This window comes from Zea mays, chromosome 4 (genome assembly GCF_902167145.1).
Source record: "Zea mays cultivar B73 chromosome 4, Zm-B73-REFERENCE-NAM-5.0, whole genome shotgun sequence".
In the NCBI taxonomy this organism is placed as follows: Eukaryota; Viridiplantae; Streptophyta; class Magnoliopsida; order Poales; family Poaceae; genus Zea; species Zea mays.
Window position 1 is genome coordinate 144,972,307 of NC_050099.1, and position 16,634 is coordinate 144,988,940.

Sequence of the window (16,634 nt, forward strand, 5' to 3'; positions counted from 1 at the left end):
TAGATCTCGTGTTGCACATTTTTGTGAGCATTACTCTTTTGTTTCCTCTATTGAGCCACACAGGGTAGAGGAAGCACTTCAAGATTCGGATTGGGTGATGGCAATGCAAGAGGAGCTCAACAACTTCACGAGGAATAAGGTATGGCATTTAGTTCCACGTCCTAACTAAAATGTTGTAGAAACCAAGTGGGTCTTTCGCAACAAACAATACGAGCATGGTGTGGTGACAAGGAACAAAGCCCGACTTGTGGCCATGGGATATTCACAAGTCGAAGGTTTGGATTTCGGTGAAACCTATGCACCCGTAGCTAGGCTTGAGTCAATTCGAATTTTACTTGCCTATGCTACTTACCATGGCTTCAAGCTTTATCAAATGGACGTGAAAAGTGCCTTCCTCAATGGACCAATCAAGGAAGAGGTCTATGTTGAGCAACCTCCCGGCTTTGAAGACAGTGAGTATCCTAACCATGTTTATAGACTCTCTAAGGCGCTTTATAGGCTCAAGCAAGCCCCAAGAGCATGGTATGAATGCCTCAGAGATTTTCTTATTGCTAATGGCTTCAAAGTCGGAAAAGCCGATCCTACACTCTTTACTTAAACACTTGCAAATGATTTGTATGTATGCCAAATTTATGTTGATGATATCATATTTGGGTCTACTAACGAATCTACATGTGAAGAGTTTAGTAGGATCATGACACAAAAAATTGAGATGTCGATGATGGGGGAGTTGAAGTATTTTCTAGGATTCCAAGTCAAGCAACTCCAAGAGGGCAGATTCATTAGCCAAACGAAGTACATTCAATACATTCTTGCCAAGTTTGGGATGAAGGACGCCAAGCCCATCAAGACACCCATGGGAACTAATGGGCATCTCTACCTCGACATGGGAGGTAAATCCGTAGATCAAAAGGTATACCGGTCGATGATAGGTTCCTTACTCTATTTATGTGCTTCACGACCGGATATTATGCTTTCTGTATGCATGTGTGCAAGATTCCAAGTCGATCCTAAGGAAGCTCACCTTAGGGTCGTAAAACAAATCTTGAGATATTTAGTTTATACTCCTAAGTTTGGCCTTTGGTACCCCAGGGGATCCACATTTGATTTAATTGGTTATTCGGATGCCGATTGGGCAGGGGGTAAATTAATAGAAAGAGCACATCAGGGACTTGCCAGTTCTTGGGAAGATCTCTGGTGTCTTGGGCTTCAAAGAAGCAAAATTCTGCGGCTCTTTCAACCGCCGAAGCTGAGTATATTGCCGCAGGCCATTGTTGCGCGCAATTGCTTTAGATGAGGCAAACCCTTAGGGACTATGGTTACAAATTAACCAAAGTTCCTCTTCTATGTGATAATGAGAGTGCAATCCGCATGGCGGATAATCCCGTTGAGCATAGCCGCACTAAACACATAGTCATTCGGTATCATTTTCTAAGGGATCACCAACAAAAGGGGGATATCGAGATTGCATATGTTAGTACCAAAGAACAATTAGCCGATATCTTTACCAAGCCATTGGATGAACAAACTTTTACCAAACTTAGGCATGAGCTAAATATCCTTGATTCTAGGAATTTTGAATGATATTTTGCACACATAGCTCATATATATACCTTTGATCATCTCTTTCATGTGCTATGACTAATGTGTTCTTTCAAGTCCATTTCATGCTAAGTCATAGATTGAAAGGGAAAAGGAGTCTTCGGCGAAGACAAGGCTTCCACTCTGCTCCATCGAATCATTCATCCTTCGCCGTCGCTCCGCACTAACTCTGCAGCTTTGGTATAATCTTCACTCCTATACTTCCATCCAAAGGGGAGAGAGTAGTTTAAAAGGGCTTATATTTCACTCAAGCATCCGTTTTTGGCGATTCATTCCAAAGGGGGAGAGAGTATTAGCCCAAAGCAAAAGGACCGCACCACCACCAATTTCAAAAAATGTAGTCTTTCAATTGATATTAAAAGAAGTTTTTCAATAGGTATCTTATTTTGATATAATTTCAAATTGGTATACCCTCTTCAAAATTAATATCTAAAACCCTCTTGAACACTAAGAGGAGGATTTCATTAAGGGGGAGTTTTGTTTAGTCAAAGGAAAAGCATTTGAACCAGGGGGAGAAAATTTCAAAACTTGAAAATGCTTCTCAAAATCTTATTCGTTTACCTTTGACTATTTGCAAAAAAACTTTGAAAAGAATTTCCAAAATATTTTGCAAAACAAAACATGTGGTGCAAGTGTGGTCCAAAATGTTAATAAGAAGAAAAGCCATCCATGCGCATCTAGTAAGTAATATTTATTGGTTTCATTCCAAGCAACCTTTGCACTTACATTATGCAAACTAGTTCAATTTTGCACTTCCATATTTGCTTTGGTTTGTGTTGGCATCAATCACCAAAAAGGGGGAGATTGAAAGGGAAATAGGCTTACACCTTTTCCTAATTGATTTTGGTGGTTGAATTGCCCAACACAAATAATTGGACTAACTAGTTTGCTCTAGATTATAAGTTTTACACATGCCAAAGGTTCACAATTGACCAATAAAATGACCAAGAAAGGGTTCAAACAAAGAGAGCAAAAGACAACCGAAGCGTGCCCTGGTCTGGCGCACCGGACTGTCCGGTGTGCCACCGGACAATGTCCGGTGCACCAAGGAACTCAGCTCCAAACTCGTCACCTTCGGGAAAATCAGAGGGCGCTCCGCTATAATTCACCGGACTGTCCGGTGAGGCACCGGACTATCCGGTGTGCCAGCGGAGCAACGGCTACTTCAGCGCCAACGGTCGACTGCAACCGCATTCAATGCGCTACAGTGGGCGCTAGAGTCAGAGCAGCGTCAGAAGGCGCACCGGACAGTCTACAGTACTTGTCCGGTGCACCACCGGACAGCCAGAAGACCCCACCTGTCAAAGCTCCAACGGTCGAATCCTAACGGCCGGGTGACGTGGCTGGCGCACCGGACAGTGTCCGGTGGTGCACCGGACTGTCTAGTGCGCCATGCGACAGCAGCCTCCACCAAACGACTAGTTTGGTGATTGGGGCTATAAATACCCCAACCACCCCACCATTCATTGCATCCAAGTTTTCCACCTTCCAACACATTACAAGAGCTATAGCATTCAATTCCAGACACAACCAAGGAGATCAAATCCTCTCCCAAGTCCGGAATCACTCCAAATCAATAGTGACTAGAGAGAGTGACATTTGTGTTCATTTGAGCTCTTGCGCTTGGATTGCTTCTTTTCTTTCTCATTCTTTCTTGTGTTCATCTCAATTGTAACCGAGGCAAGAGACACCAATTGTGTGGTGGTCCTTGCGGGGACTTAGTGTCCCGTGTGATTGAGAAGAGAAGCTCACTCGGTCTAAGTGACCGTTTGAGAGAGGGAAAGGTTTGAAAGAGACCCAGTCTTTGTGACCACCTCAACGGGGAGTAGGTTTGCAAGAACCGAACCTCGGTAAAACAAATCATTGTGTCTCACTCCTTATTTGCTTGCGATTTGTTTTTCACCCTCTCTCTCAGACTCACTTATATTTCTAATGCTAACCCGTCTTGTAGTTGTGATTAAGTTTGTAAATTTCAGATTCGCCCTATTCACCCCCCTCTAGGCGACTTTCAGAAAGACATCACCAAATATTCGAATAATCCGTACCGCGTACTAAATGCGGTCTTGGGTATATCTTCGGGTCGGATACGGATCTGATGATAGCCCGACCTGAGGTCAATTTTAGAGAATACTCGAGCTTCGGTAAGCTGATCAAATAATATATCAATCCAAAGAAGAGGGTACTTGTTCTTGATTGTGACCTCATTAAGGGGTCTATAGTCCATGCACATCCGAAGCGTTTGATATTTCCTCTTGACAAAGATTGCTGGACATCCCTAAGGTGATGAACTAGGACGAATGAATCCCTTCTCCAGTAGATCTTGTAATTGAGTCTTGAGCTCTGCCAACTCATTTGGAGGCATTCAGTACGACCTTCTAGAAATTGGAGCCTTATCGGGCTTCAGTTAGTTCACAAACTCTACATCTCTTTCTGGAGGTAATCTAGGCAGATCTTTAGGAAAGACGTCCGGAAACTCACATACTACCGGAATATCTTGGATTTTCGGGATGATAGCTTCATAGACTCTGCCAAATGGTTTAGCTGGAATAGCTACAGGGATGGACAAGAGAACCTCTTCATGGCCATAGCTCAACCTGATGGTTCTCAAATAAGTGTTGAGGATAGCTTTGTGCTGGGCTAACCAATTCGTGCCCAGAATTACATCTATATCTTGACCTTTCAGAACAATCATATTGGTGGGAAAGTCTCGTTCAGCCAATGTTATAGGCATATGGAAAGCCACTTCTTTAGGCCTCCTTTGGTAGCCTAGGATCCCTAGAGGATCCCGGCCCATTCCCTGGCTATAGAAACCGCGGGCCGAATTGTCCACAGGGAAAAAAATATTTGTTTGGTGAGCCACGCTCCCGTCCGGATCCGCGGGGGAGGACGGCGATTTCGTCCCCAGCCTCACGAGGTCGGGAAGGGGTTCCCGCACCCACATTTGTGAACCTCGCCGCCGCCCGTCCCCTGCCTTCACGAACCCGCCGCCGCCCGTCCCCTACTCTTCCTCGTGCACCCACCGTCGCTCGTCCCCTCGTCTTCCTTGCGCACTCGCCGTCGCCTCCTCCTCGCCCTCACGCACTTGAGGCCAGCTGCAGAACGAGGTCGGACGGCGGAGACGAGGTCGAGGTCTGCGACCTCCTCAACTTGCGCAAGACTGTCGAGACTGCAGGGACAAGCTCTTTGCTGCCTCGCCAGCTGCTTCTCGTGAGTACTCCTTTTTTCTTTCATTCTTGCCTTCGCATCCACCACTCGCGCCTTGCTGTAGCTTAGTCGTACGGCATAGTTTGTTGTATGAACACCAGAAGAAGAAGGTCATGAACAGCAACACGTACACCTTCACGACCACCATCTTCCATATATGCTGGTTTGAGTGGAAAGGATGAATAATTTGCACGGTTGCAGTGAATACCGGAGGCGAGGGTCGAGTACTGTGTATGCTGATTATAAGGAGCTATTTAATCATTCTCATGCCCTCCTTCGCAACCACATAGAAAGGTCCATCGGTGTATTGAAGAAGCGATTTCCCATCCTCAAAGTGGGCACCTTTTATCCCATAGAGACTCAGGTTTTGATTCCATCAGCAGCAGTTTCATTTCATAACATGATTAGAGGTTTAAATGGTGAAGATGGATGGTTGGATCAACACCCAACTAACATCAATTCTAGTCAATTTGTTGAATTACCAGAGGTAGTTATATATAAGCACTCAATTTCTACAACATTTTTACTTGCTTAAATCTGCTATTTCAGTTTTTTTTCTAGTAAAATCTGATATTTAGTTACCTCTATTATTTAATTGCTTAAATCTGCTATTTCAATTTTGTTTCTAGTAAAATCTGCCGCTATTTGAGTTCAGCTATTTATGTTTACATAAGCAAGTGCTTCATAAACATCTAAATCCACACCTTTGTTCCAGTTCAGCAATGTCTTCTCTTTATTACAGATGTGCTTATCCAATTCAGTTTTCAGAGTATGTTGACAATCTGAATTTAGTTCAAGCAATACCTTCTCTTTATTACATATGTTTAAGCAGGTGCTTCATAAACATCTGAATTCAGTTCATCAATGTCTTTTCTTTATTACTGAATATTGAAATGAATATAAAGGCTTTCATGTCCCCAAATACAGAGGGTCTCCAAATTAGATATTGAACTGAATATAGAGGAATTGAATATATATACATTTGTCTAAGTTTTCTCATCAACAGGTGATACACAAGGGATTTTCATCAACAAGTGGTCGCCAGAAGAACTGAAACATCAAGATGGCGTTTGTTTTTAGGTCATGCCATTCAGGAGATGATGCTAAGCTAAATAATCACATCTATGTGTACACTGAGACTGTTTTATTATGAGACTGTGTTTTATTATGATGTACTGAGACTATGTTTGTGTACACTGAGACTGTTTTATTATGATGCACTGAGACTGTTTTATTAAGCAGTGTGGAGTTCTCAGCTGTTGTTCTCATTTTTAATGCAAGTGTGTTCAATGAGCAGTGTTTAATGACAAACAGTGTTCTTAGCTGCTGCGCATTTTTATGCAAACATTTGTGTCATAGTTCTCAGGTTGACAAACATTTTTATGCAAGTGTGTTCAATGAGCAGTGTAGTGTTCAATGAGCAGTGTGCTGAAATAACACACCTGCTGAAAGAGCGGTGTGGAGTTTCCTGCTGGCTGCCAAAGAGCAGCAGGGGAAGGAGCCCCGTCCGGGTTGACCCGCCCAGGGAATCTGGATAACAGGGATTATGGCCCCTAGATGCTCAGTCCCCTGGGTTTATCCTCCCCTAGCTGCCAAAGGAGCCCTTAGTGAATATTTGTCCCCCAAGCGAATGAATAATAAACCCTTCCCTTGATTCGATGCAAGGAATGCAATATTTCTCCACAAATTTCTTGCTTATGAATGTATGTGAAGCACCAGAATCAAAGAGAATGACGACTGGGTGATTGGCCATAAGAAACGTACCCATCATAATCGGCTCTCCCTCCGGTGTAGTGGCCACTTGAGTGTAGTATATTCGCCCAGTATTCTTTATATTCTTGCCCGCTGTATTATTTGTCGTGTTTCCCTTGCCTTGATTTGAATTCCCTGAGTTCTGCTGATTGTTGGATTTGTTCTGCCTCGGATATGGGCAGTCTTTAATAAAATGTCCAGACTTCCCACAATTGAAGCAGCCAGTTGAGGAACTAGGGAGGTCGGGGAAACGAGCACCAGGGGCACTCGGCTGACTTGTTGAAGTGGGGGCAGTGGTAGGGCGGATGAAGACATGTTGTTTGAAGGGGTAGGAGGGTGGACAAGGTGAAGAATAGTTATGATTGAAAGGTCGGATTACCAACCTTTGTCACTTTTCAGGCTCCTGATTGGACCTGTCACCTCCGAGTCCCTTCGATTTTCTTGGGCCTGTATGCTTAGCTTCTACTACCAGCGCTGTGCTGACAGCCTTGCTGTAAGAGAGATCTAGGCAGGTGGCCATCTTTCTTTGAAGCCGGTCGTTGAGGCCTCTCATAAAGCAATTCTTCTTTTTTAGGTCAGTATTTACCTGATCAATTACATACTGGGACAAATGATTGAATTTGTTGAGATACTGCATGACAGTATCTCCTCGTTGCTTGAGTCGCATGAATTCCTCCAGTTTCATGTGCAGCACTCCTTCTGGAATATAGTGCTCACGAAACGCCAATTTAAATTCGTCCCATCTGACCTGATGTCCGACAGGCTGAATGGCCACATAGTTTCCCCACCAAGTACTATCAGGGCCTCATAGCTATTGAGCCACGAAAAACGGCTTTTGGATTTCACTGCAGCGGATGAGTCCAAATTTCTGCTCTATAACTCGTACCCATTCGTCGGCTTCAAGAGGGTCTTCGGCTTTAACAAAAAGCGGGGGACGGGTATCCAAGAAATCCAAGTACGAAGTTTCACGGGGTCCCTACGGAGAAGCCCTTCCGCCTTGCTGCTGAAATTGATTTCTTGTCATTTCACGTAAAAAGCGGGTGTTGTCGGCGATCACATTGACCAAGGCAGCGATAGCCTTGGCCAACGTTGGCGGTACCGGCGGTGGATTGGGCGTGTCTTCTCGGCCACAGGAAGTACCGGCACTGTCATGTGCACAAGTCCTCGATGGCATCTGAAGCAACGAAATATTTGGGAAAAATATAACATGTTGACATATACCATCATTTTACATTACCAAGATGTAATGATATAGACTCAAATGTACAACATGACTTCATTACCTATTTTACATTAGTATTATAGCTAAGCTATACTACTCTAGTATTTATCGTCTTTAGTTGCTTCACTGTCTATTGTAGGTGACCGTTCGTCAGCCAGGTTCATAGAAGGAGGGGGCTTGAAAAGATCCAATTCCCCACCAAGTGCTTCTCCTGCTGTTCCAGAGGATTCGACTCCCAGTCCAACAGGGTCGGCAGGTACGTCTGGGTGTAGTCGCGAATACAGTTGATGAACTTCCTCATGTAATGTATTGCAATACACCTGCAAGTTGTCAACGGCCGTGCTAAGCTCCTCCACACGGGCTCGAGCTTTAGCTTCCCGGTCCCAAGCAATTGAACGTGAATTGACATCCCAATCGAATGCCAAATCCCGTTCAGCAAGCTCATCTTGCAGATGTCAGACGTCAGCTCTTAACTCATTTATACGCTGACCATCTTCTACACACACCCGGTTCCAGTGACGTAGCTCCGTCCGAAGCTGCTCCACTTGGGCTTCTAGGTCTCCGATGGGGTCATTACTGCCGCTGCTGCTCTCCTCATGTCTTGGAGCCAGCTGATGCCGAGGTACGCCAATAGGTCCAGTGGACTTACGCATAGTTTTCCTCATGCGCGACGGCATATCTCCATAAGGGGGAAAACTTTATTAGTATAGTTTTTAAACATGATGCATGCATAATTACAGAATCAACTTTCGTTGATTCACAACCTTCTATACGTTGCACTATACTACCTGGTCTTATAAGATGAGTACTTCAGAGAGTAGTAAGATAAGAATGAAAGAAATTTTCTTTAGATAAGTCTTTGAAATTTCTTTTTGAAATGTCTCATAATATCTGAAGAGATGGGCTTCGCTCCGATACCAGCTGTGACGGAACCTCCCAAGTCATTAGGCCCACCTATAGTTGTCCTTGTCCAGCGGACCTCGGGCAACCCTGTAGAGGCACCTGATCACTTGACAAGTTCGGTATCTGTGTCTTTTGACTTTCCCAAGAGCATTTCACCCGTCATGCAGATATTACAACACATCGGAGGAACGAATAGCAGAAGCAATTACAGTAAATTAATTTACATTAAAATATAGGAAGAGTGTTGTTATTACAGACCAGTAATATATATGAGTCCAGAAGTATTATTATTACAAACCTGGGAGGCAAAAACCCCTCCCGTACACAGGTATGAAGTTTTTAAAAGGAGGACAACATCCTCCCGAGGCTTCATTCTTGAGTTTCTTCCTTTGGCATCACCTTAGAACAAAAGCAACAAAAGTTTGCTGCTTCCTCACCTACAACAACATGGGTTCGAAAACCTTGAGTATGAAGTTTACTTTCGCAAGTCTTACCTATCAAAATAAAAGTCTCTCAAGGATATGCTGGCTTGAGGGAGTCAAGGTAAGGCTTTAAACAAGAATCAAGACTATGTTTGCAGAAATGCTTACTAATAGTGGATCCTTAAATATCCAGTTTTATTAGCAAGTTAAGTCATTACCTGAATCTAGAGTTCTTTCTACCCTAGTTCAAGCACTTGGCCTAGACTAGCCATTTTGTTATCAACCCTTCTTGTTTACTGGAATGCTACGTGTAGGTCAGTGACCAAGTCTTCATGTCCGAGAAGTAACGGTGATCCGAATCGATTAATACCCAACTAGGGATCTCCAATCACACGACATATGTAGCACTTAACCCTTGCATATGTCAACTCGCCACCGGGGTTCTTAAGACCAGATCATGTTCACGCCAACCGAGAGCACAGATATACCACCGTCTAGCCTCTTGCCACGGAGGGTACACGATACTCTCGCCATCTCTCCACTCCCATTGCATGTTGTCTTATTCTGGTATTAGTCTGCCCGAGGCAAAGCTTACCCATGATGAGGCATGTGATCAGTTAAAAGGTCCTCGATCATCAAGCCTACATCGAGACGGTCCTTAATCGACTCAGACAGAGACACTACATCGAGACTCTCTTCTCGTGCAAGTCACCCACCTGGTCTCAACTTTATCATTTCAACCCAAAGTTTGGTACCTGACAGAGGTACATCTTTTCCGATGTTGAACCCATCATGGCCATGATGGATCCACCATCAATTTTTATTTTTGAAAATCATCCCTTCCCACTTGAAGCATCATCTTTTGTCAAAACAAAACATTTTGTTTTTCTAGAGCAAGATTAAGCATAAGAAAAACCTTTTTATAAAACAGGTGATCAAGGAAAGGTAATCAATCTTCCAAGGAAGGAAATGCAGCAATTGTTTAGCACACAACTCCTATCACCTAATGCATCAAGCAAGTGAGAAAGATTTTAAAATAGCAAGGAGGTGGCAAATGCACCGGGGCTTGCCTTGGGTTATAGGAGAGTTGGGCTCTGCTCCACAAATATCAAAATAAAAGCAGTTCTCGGCAGGTGGGTCTTCAGGTGGTGGTGGTGCAACTTCTTCTTCAACCACTACTTCTTCTTCGTTCTCTATATATATCATATATAACCATGAATGCTTATGTAATACTTATGAAAATGAAATAACATAAAAAGGTTTATCAAATTGTATCATGAATACAATTTTCCTTCATGGTCCTTTCGGAAACTAGGGTTTTTGGAGTCAATATCTTATTTCATAGGGCAGGTATTATTTGGAAGATTAGGGTTTTGGGGTTTAGGTATCAAACATTGTCCAAATCAAGTCAAACTTTACCCAAAGTTTCTAAATATCATTTTAAGCTTATCCAAAAAGTTGGGTGATTTTTGGAGTTACTAATTAATTCCTAAAATTCCAGAGGTATAGGTTTAAGGCTTTTTAAATACTAGATAATCCCTTGTTTGGACCAAAAATGTTAAAACTATTTTTATTAAATACTATAGAAATTTAGGAGTCTAACAAAATTGGTCTGGTATTTTTAGCATTTTTTTTACAATTTTCTAGGAATTCTCTAACCCTGGCAGAAAAAGAAAAAGGAAAAAAGATGAATAGTATCGGACTGTAATCGGCCTAAGTCGGCCCGAGAACGGGGAAAACACGCGTCCGCGCGCGCCCGCGGTTTCAACTTTGCGCAAGGGTCCTCGGTTGTTTGAAAAACTGGCTAATAGTCCCGCACACTATTTCAATGGGTCACTGACATTTACACGGAGACCCTCGAGTTTCTAATTCTTCACATCGCGTGATCCCCGACGGTGAACGTCCACAGACCGAGCTCCAGCGAGCTCGTACTGGCCGGAAAGGGCAACGGCTAGGGCTCTAGCTTGGTGGATACCTAATTCAACATCTAACAAACGTTTCCCCTCGATCAATTGCATGGTTCGAGCTCCCAACCTCTCTGCCCACGGTGACCGCACGATCAACAGATAACACGAAGTGTTCTCGGTGATCCAATGGGTTCTAGCTTAATCGGTCGGGTCGAGAAGCATCAGGGGCACATAAGGGTACTGAAACAAGAGAGCAGAGGACATGATCGGACCTGTAGCACGCTGACCACGGCGAGGTCACTTCACGCGGTGCTCTGGACCGATTTGGGGAAGTTTCAAATTAGCGAGCCCTGGTGGATGATTTGAGGTACAAATTAATGGATTGGGTGCTTGACTACCTAGCGAAGCCGACGACCTGCTCAATTTATAGGATCCCCGAGCGGTGGCTCGTGAATTTGAGATGGCACGGTGGCGATTGGAGAGAGGGGAGAGCACTATCGCAAGAGATTGGTGGCTTTCACCGTGGCGAGCTCACCGGCGATCACCGGATATGTGTAATACGAGCTACAGCGACATGGTAAGACACCAAGGCACTTGGCGCATGGTCGATAGTTGGCTAACTCCGGTGAGTTCATACGAATCGTTCGTGAGTCAGGCGGACACGGCGGCCGGAGTGAACAACGGCTCAAGTTCATCCACACGACGATATTTACTACCCCGAGCAGCAATCAATACTTCCTTGAGCACGAATCATAGAGTTTGGCGTGAATTTGAGCGCATGGCTCACCGGCGGCGAGGTTCTCTGAACCTAGGATATTTAAATAGCACTGTACCATGGGAAACTTGTTCAGAGCGCCTGACAGACAGAATTGCAGTGCCCAGATCTCAAATTTTCGTGTGAGAACTTGCTAATCCATCTATAACAAACTTGTAGCTCTATATACTAGCTACAATTTTGCTATAGGGATCTTGCCCATTTGCTTATTTCTTTGCACAAGACTTGAGCCCAAAGTTCCTCAGAACTCACTGTCAGTCAGTGTTCAGCCTCAGGGTGGTCTGACAGCCAGACTTTAGGGATAATTATCTCCACTTTTTGTATGGCAACAATGCTTAATCACTTAAGCAAAGTTCTACTCCTACAGTAGCTCTATAAGTTTGATGTGTTGATCCTAGGCAAATTCCTTGTATTTTTAGAAATATAGAGCTCCAAAGTCACCCCTATTCACTGGTTTTGGACTTAGGCATATGAGAGGTATAGAGTGGCTTTTTGCAAATAAGCCCAAATCTCATGGTTTGATTTGCAAATCATCAAATTTGTGAACCATATGATTTGAGGTGCCCTAATACCTAGGTTTTTGCACTTGGGTCCAAAAGTGTACAAAATTTACACCTAACCCCCTAGGGTTTCAATTCAGGGTTTTCTAGGGGTCTTTTTAGGGTTTTGACATATTTTGGGTTTTGGTGCTATCAAAGTCCATTAAAGGTAATATATTATGACCATTTCTAATGAGTTTTGAGATTGTAACTTATTTAGGCTTTATTGACACTCCTAAGCCCAGTTTAGTGTTAAGTACCCTACCCTAGGGTTTCACACATAACAAGTCACATCAATACAACTCATTTGAAATTTTTGCCTAGTGAATGCACTCTAAGTGTAACAAACACATGATATGCTAATGCTCATGATTTTATGCTCAATTTTTAGTGACAGTAACACCAGGGGTGTTACAATTACAACACCATCGTGTCCTCTGGACATGTGCACTCGCAAGTCTACCCTCTGGTCACGCTGGCAGATGGGCTCTCTGGGGGCATAGTGGGTCGGTGACCCATACGGGTCTTTTTCCCTAAAGCCTTTGTTGCTCTGTGGCCTTCGCGTCTTGGGACCCTTCACTCCATGTGGATGTGGCCTATGTCAAGACCCCAATAGAGAGTTACAGTGGACGAAGTCCTCAACCTCAATGTTTCGCTTGCGCCTGGGCTTTCACCTGGGAACCAATCTTTGCCACGGTCGGCATCAGTTGCTTGGTCGGATACTCCATCGTAATTGCAACTGACAAAGTCTTCAGTTGTCCCTAACCATGCGTTCAAATATGGTTACTGAAGTCGAAGGGGCAGGCCTTCCCTATGCTGATAAATGTCTGGTTCTACCTTCGCCACAATATGGATTTGGCTCAAGTGGTTGCTTTTAGTTGGTTGAGTTTTACTTTACATGGAAAAGAACACTAATCCATTTTTACAAGCATTTGTCATGTGAAAACAAATAGTTCACTAGGCTAAGTTGTCAGGACCCAGATATACATCCTAATGGTAACTTGAAGTGGAAGAGAATTCAACGACGGTTCAGAATTGAAAGAAACAAGAACGGAGAGAGTTTAAACTCTCTTCAATGGTTGTTGTTCCCCCTCCCTTCACTGCTATAGAGGCTACAGTTAGCCGCTAAATGCCATAACGGTTCTCTCTCTACAAGCTCCCCTACCCAGTAGCATTCTTCTCTCCTTCTAGATGGAGAGGAACGCTATCCCGCAGCGGCCGGTCACTTCTGCTCCACGCTCGTGCACGACATTATCCAGACGCTGCTAGTGCAGATGCGGTTGGGTTGGAAATATAAATAATAATAGTATGGTGGGGGTATAAGGGTATGATATAAAGGGAATCGTTGTAGAGGGTAGAGATATGGGGGGCATAGATTGCTGACGTGGCACGTGAGTGTGATATAGAGGGAGGAATATAGAGGAGACCGCTGAACACAGTCTTAGAGCTCAAGATAACAAAATATTGAGGGAATCAGAGTTCTCTATTCATTTCATTGATAATCGATTCAGTTAATTACATATCCTTTGAGAGAAGCTGACGGAAAGGAGAGCCGCTTTTGACGCTGGCTTTGCTCACTGCATCATCGGTGCAGCACATATGAGACAAGTCCTCGCAATGGCGATTGACGATTGTTTCAAGATCGAAGCCACGAGCCAAGGCCGGTGATGGCCGGTCCCTTCCCATTCTGCCCGGTGTGCTCCTCGTCTCCCCGACGGTTACTGAGTTGAGGTGATCTCCTTCTTCCCGCTCCCCTGCCCCCTGGTCTTCTCGCTTCCTTCAGGATGGATCTGGCAAAGCTGGATTTTCGGCTGGGGATCGCCTTTGAGGATTTTCTTCGGCTCAGTCTGGCCTCTTTGGTGTGTCCTGAGCGCCCAGGCCTCCCCTTGGCTTTCTGGTTGGTGATTTCTTTTGGACGATGCATTTTCAAGCTTGACACGGATTCTGTTGGCTTCCTTCTCCAAGCCTCCCTGGGTAGATTTGCAGTTGGCTTCGATGTAACTCAGCTTTCTGATCGGGTTTTCCGATTTTCAGTATTTTCCAAGGCCGTGGGTTTTCATATCTACAATTCAAAGTGTATTGATCGCGCGGAGTTCAGAGCCTTTTTCAATCTCTGGAATCATGGTGGCCCAAATTGGATTCATGAGTACAAGAACTTTATTAACGAAGAAAATGCTAATTGGTGGACTATTTGGGGCAAGAAGAGTATTTCTTACGCTGATATTGTTAGGCTCCCTCTGTGTAGTGCTAATGCGATTTCGATTCTCAACAAGAAGGAGTCATATCTTGTTGGGAATTCTGATCAGGCAAGAATTTCTGTCTTCAGACGCTTGGGGTCTTCTGCTCGTAATTCAGGATCTTGGGGCTTTCGGTATTCGTCATCTCCTCGTAATTCAGGATCATAGGGCTTTTGGAATTCAATGATTGCGAAGAACAAGGCAATCCCCATGAATGTTCTTCATCGCAGGGCGTCTTCATCGGTGAGTTACTCTGGCCTTAATGGAGGTGCTCATGGCCGCAGGCGTCGCGGGCGTGCAGTTTTACAAAATTCAAATTCAAATTTAATTCGGCCTCGCAACCTTCAATGGCGGCCCATTCTGAAGAGGGGGTCTGTCGGGCCTAGGTCTAGGCCTTCGACCTCGTGCCGTCTTGGGTCGCCTGGCATTGGCCCATCAGCTTTTCTTTGCCATTTTTGTAATGTAAAGGGGCATATGGAATTATTTTGTCATTTAAATAAACCAAGTTTCAGATTTCCCTTAAATTTGTTCCCTTCCTTTGAGAGTCGATCCAATTTTGCTGGGAAATTAAAATTCTTAGACTACAGTTCTTGGTTCCGCTCTCCCGTTGTACCTCTGATCGGTGGACCTCCAAAGTTTGGTTGCTTCGAAGAGTTCGCCTGGGCAGTTTTATTAAAAAATCTGAACAGACACCTCTCGCATCCTTGGAGCTTTCGTTGGGTGTCACTTCACCAAAACCCCAAATAGTTGTTAGTTCCCCCGTCTGCTGGCGCGAAGTAGTCGTTGCTCCGCTGGCACACCGGACAGTCCAGTGTAGCACCGGATAGTTCGGTGAATTTTAGCGGAGCGGCTCCCAGAATTCCCGAGACTGGCGAGTTCGGAGTTGGAGTTCCCTGGTGCACCGGACACTGTCCGGTGGTGCATCGGACACTGTCCGGTGGCACACCGGACAGTCCGGTGCGCCAGACCAGGGCTGCCTTCGGTTGTTTTTGCTCCCGTTATTTGAACCCTTTCTTTTGACTTGTATTGGTCTATTGCGAACCTTTGGCACCTGTAAAACTTATAGTCTAGAGCAAACTAGTTAGTCCAATTATTTGTGTTGGGCAATTCAACCACCAAAATCAATTAGAAAAAGGTGTAAGCCTATTTCCCTTTCAATCTCCCCCTTTTTGGTGATTGATGCCAACACAAACCAAAGCAAATATAGAAGTGCAGAATTGAACTAGTTTGCACAATGTAAGTGCAAAGGTTGCTTAGAGTTGAACCAATAACTATTTCTACTAGATATGCATGGATAGCTTTCTTTTCATATTTAACATTTTGGACCACGCTTGCACCACAAGTTTTGTTTTTGTAAATTCTTTTGTGAAATCTTTTCAAAGTCATTTTGCAAATGGTCAAAGGTAAATGAATAAGATTTTTGAGAAGCATTTTCAAAGATTTGAAATTTTCTCCCCCTGTTTCAAATGCTTTTTCATTTGACTAAACAAAACTCCCCCTTAATGAAATCCTCCTCTTAGAGTTCAAGAGGGTTTTAGATATTAATTTTGAAGAGGGTATACCAATTTGAAATTATATCAAAAATAAGGTACTAATTGAAAAATTCTTTTCTTAACTCAAAGTGGAAGACTACATTTTTGAAATTGGTGGTGGTGCGGTCCTTTTGCTTTGGGCTATTACTCTCTCCCCCTTTGGCATGAATCACCAAAAACGAATGCTTGAGTGAAATATAAGCCCTTGTAACTACCTTCTCTCCCTATGGTAAATAATATATGAGTGAAGATTATACCAAAATTGGAGAGTTTGTGCAGAACGACCGCGAAGGATGAATGATTTGATGGAGTGGAGTGGAAGCCTTGTCTTCGCCGAAGACTCCTATTCCCTTTTAATCTATGACTTAGCATGAAATGGACTTGAAAGAACACAATAGTCATAGCACATGAAAGAGATGATCAAAGGTATATATATGAGCTATGTGAGCAAGATATCATTCAAAATTCCTAGAATCAAGAATATTTAGCTCATGCCTAAGTTTGGTAAAAGTTTGTTCATACAATGGCTTGGTAAAGAT

At 43.9% G+C, this 16,634-nt stretch overlaps 1 long non-coding RNA gene across 1 annotated transcript; it reads left to right on the forward strand.

Annotated features, from left to right (window-relative positions):
- The first annotated feature begins 5,383 nt into the window (after nt 1-5,383).
- LOC109945567 (uncharacterized) lies at nt 5,384-6,126 on the forward strand. The gene is made up of 2 exons (XR_002268797.1): nt 5,384-5,575; nt 5,813-6,126. It is a non-coding gene; the product is annotated as an uncharacterized lncRNA (long non-coding RNA).
- Nucleotides 6,127-16,634: the final 10,508 nt, after the last annotated feature.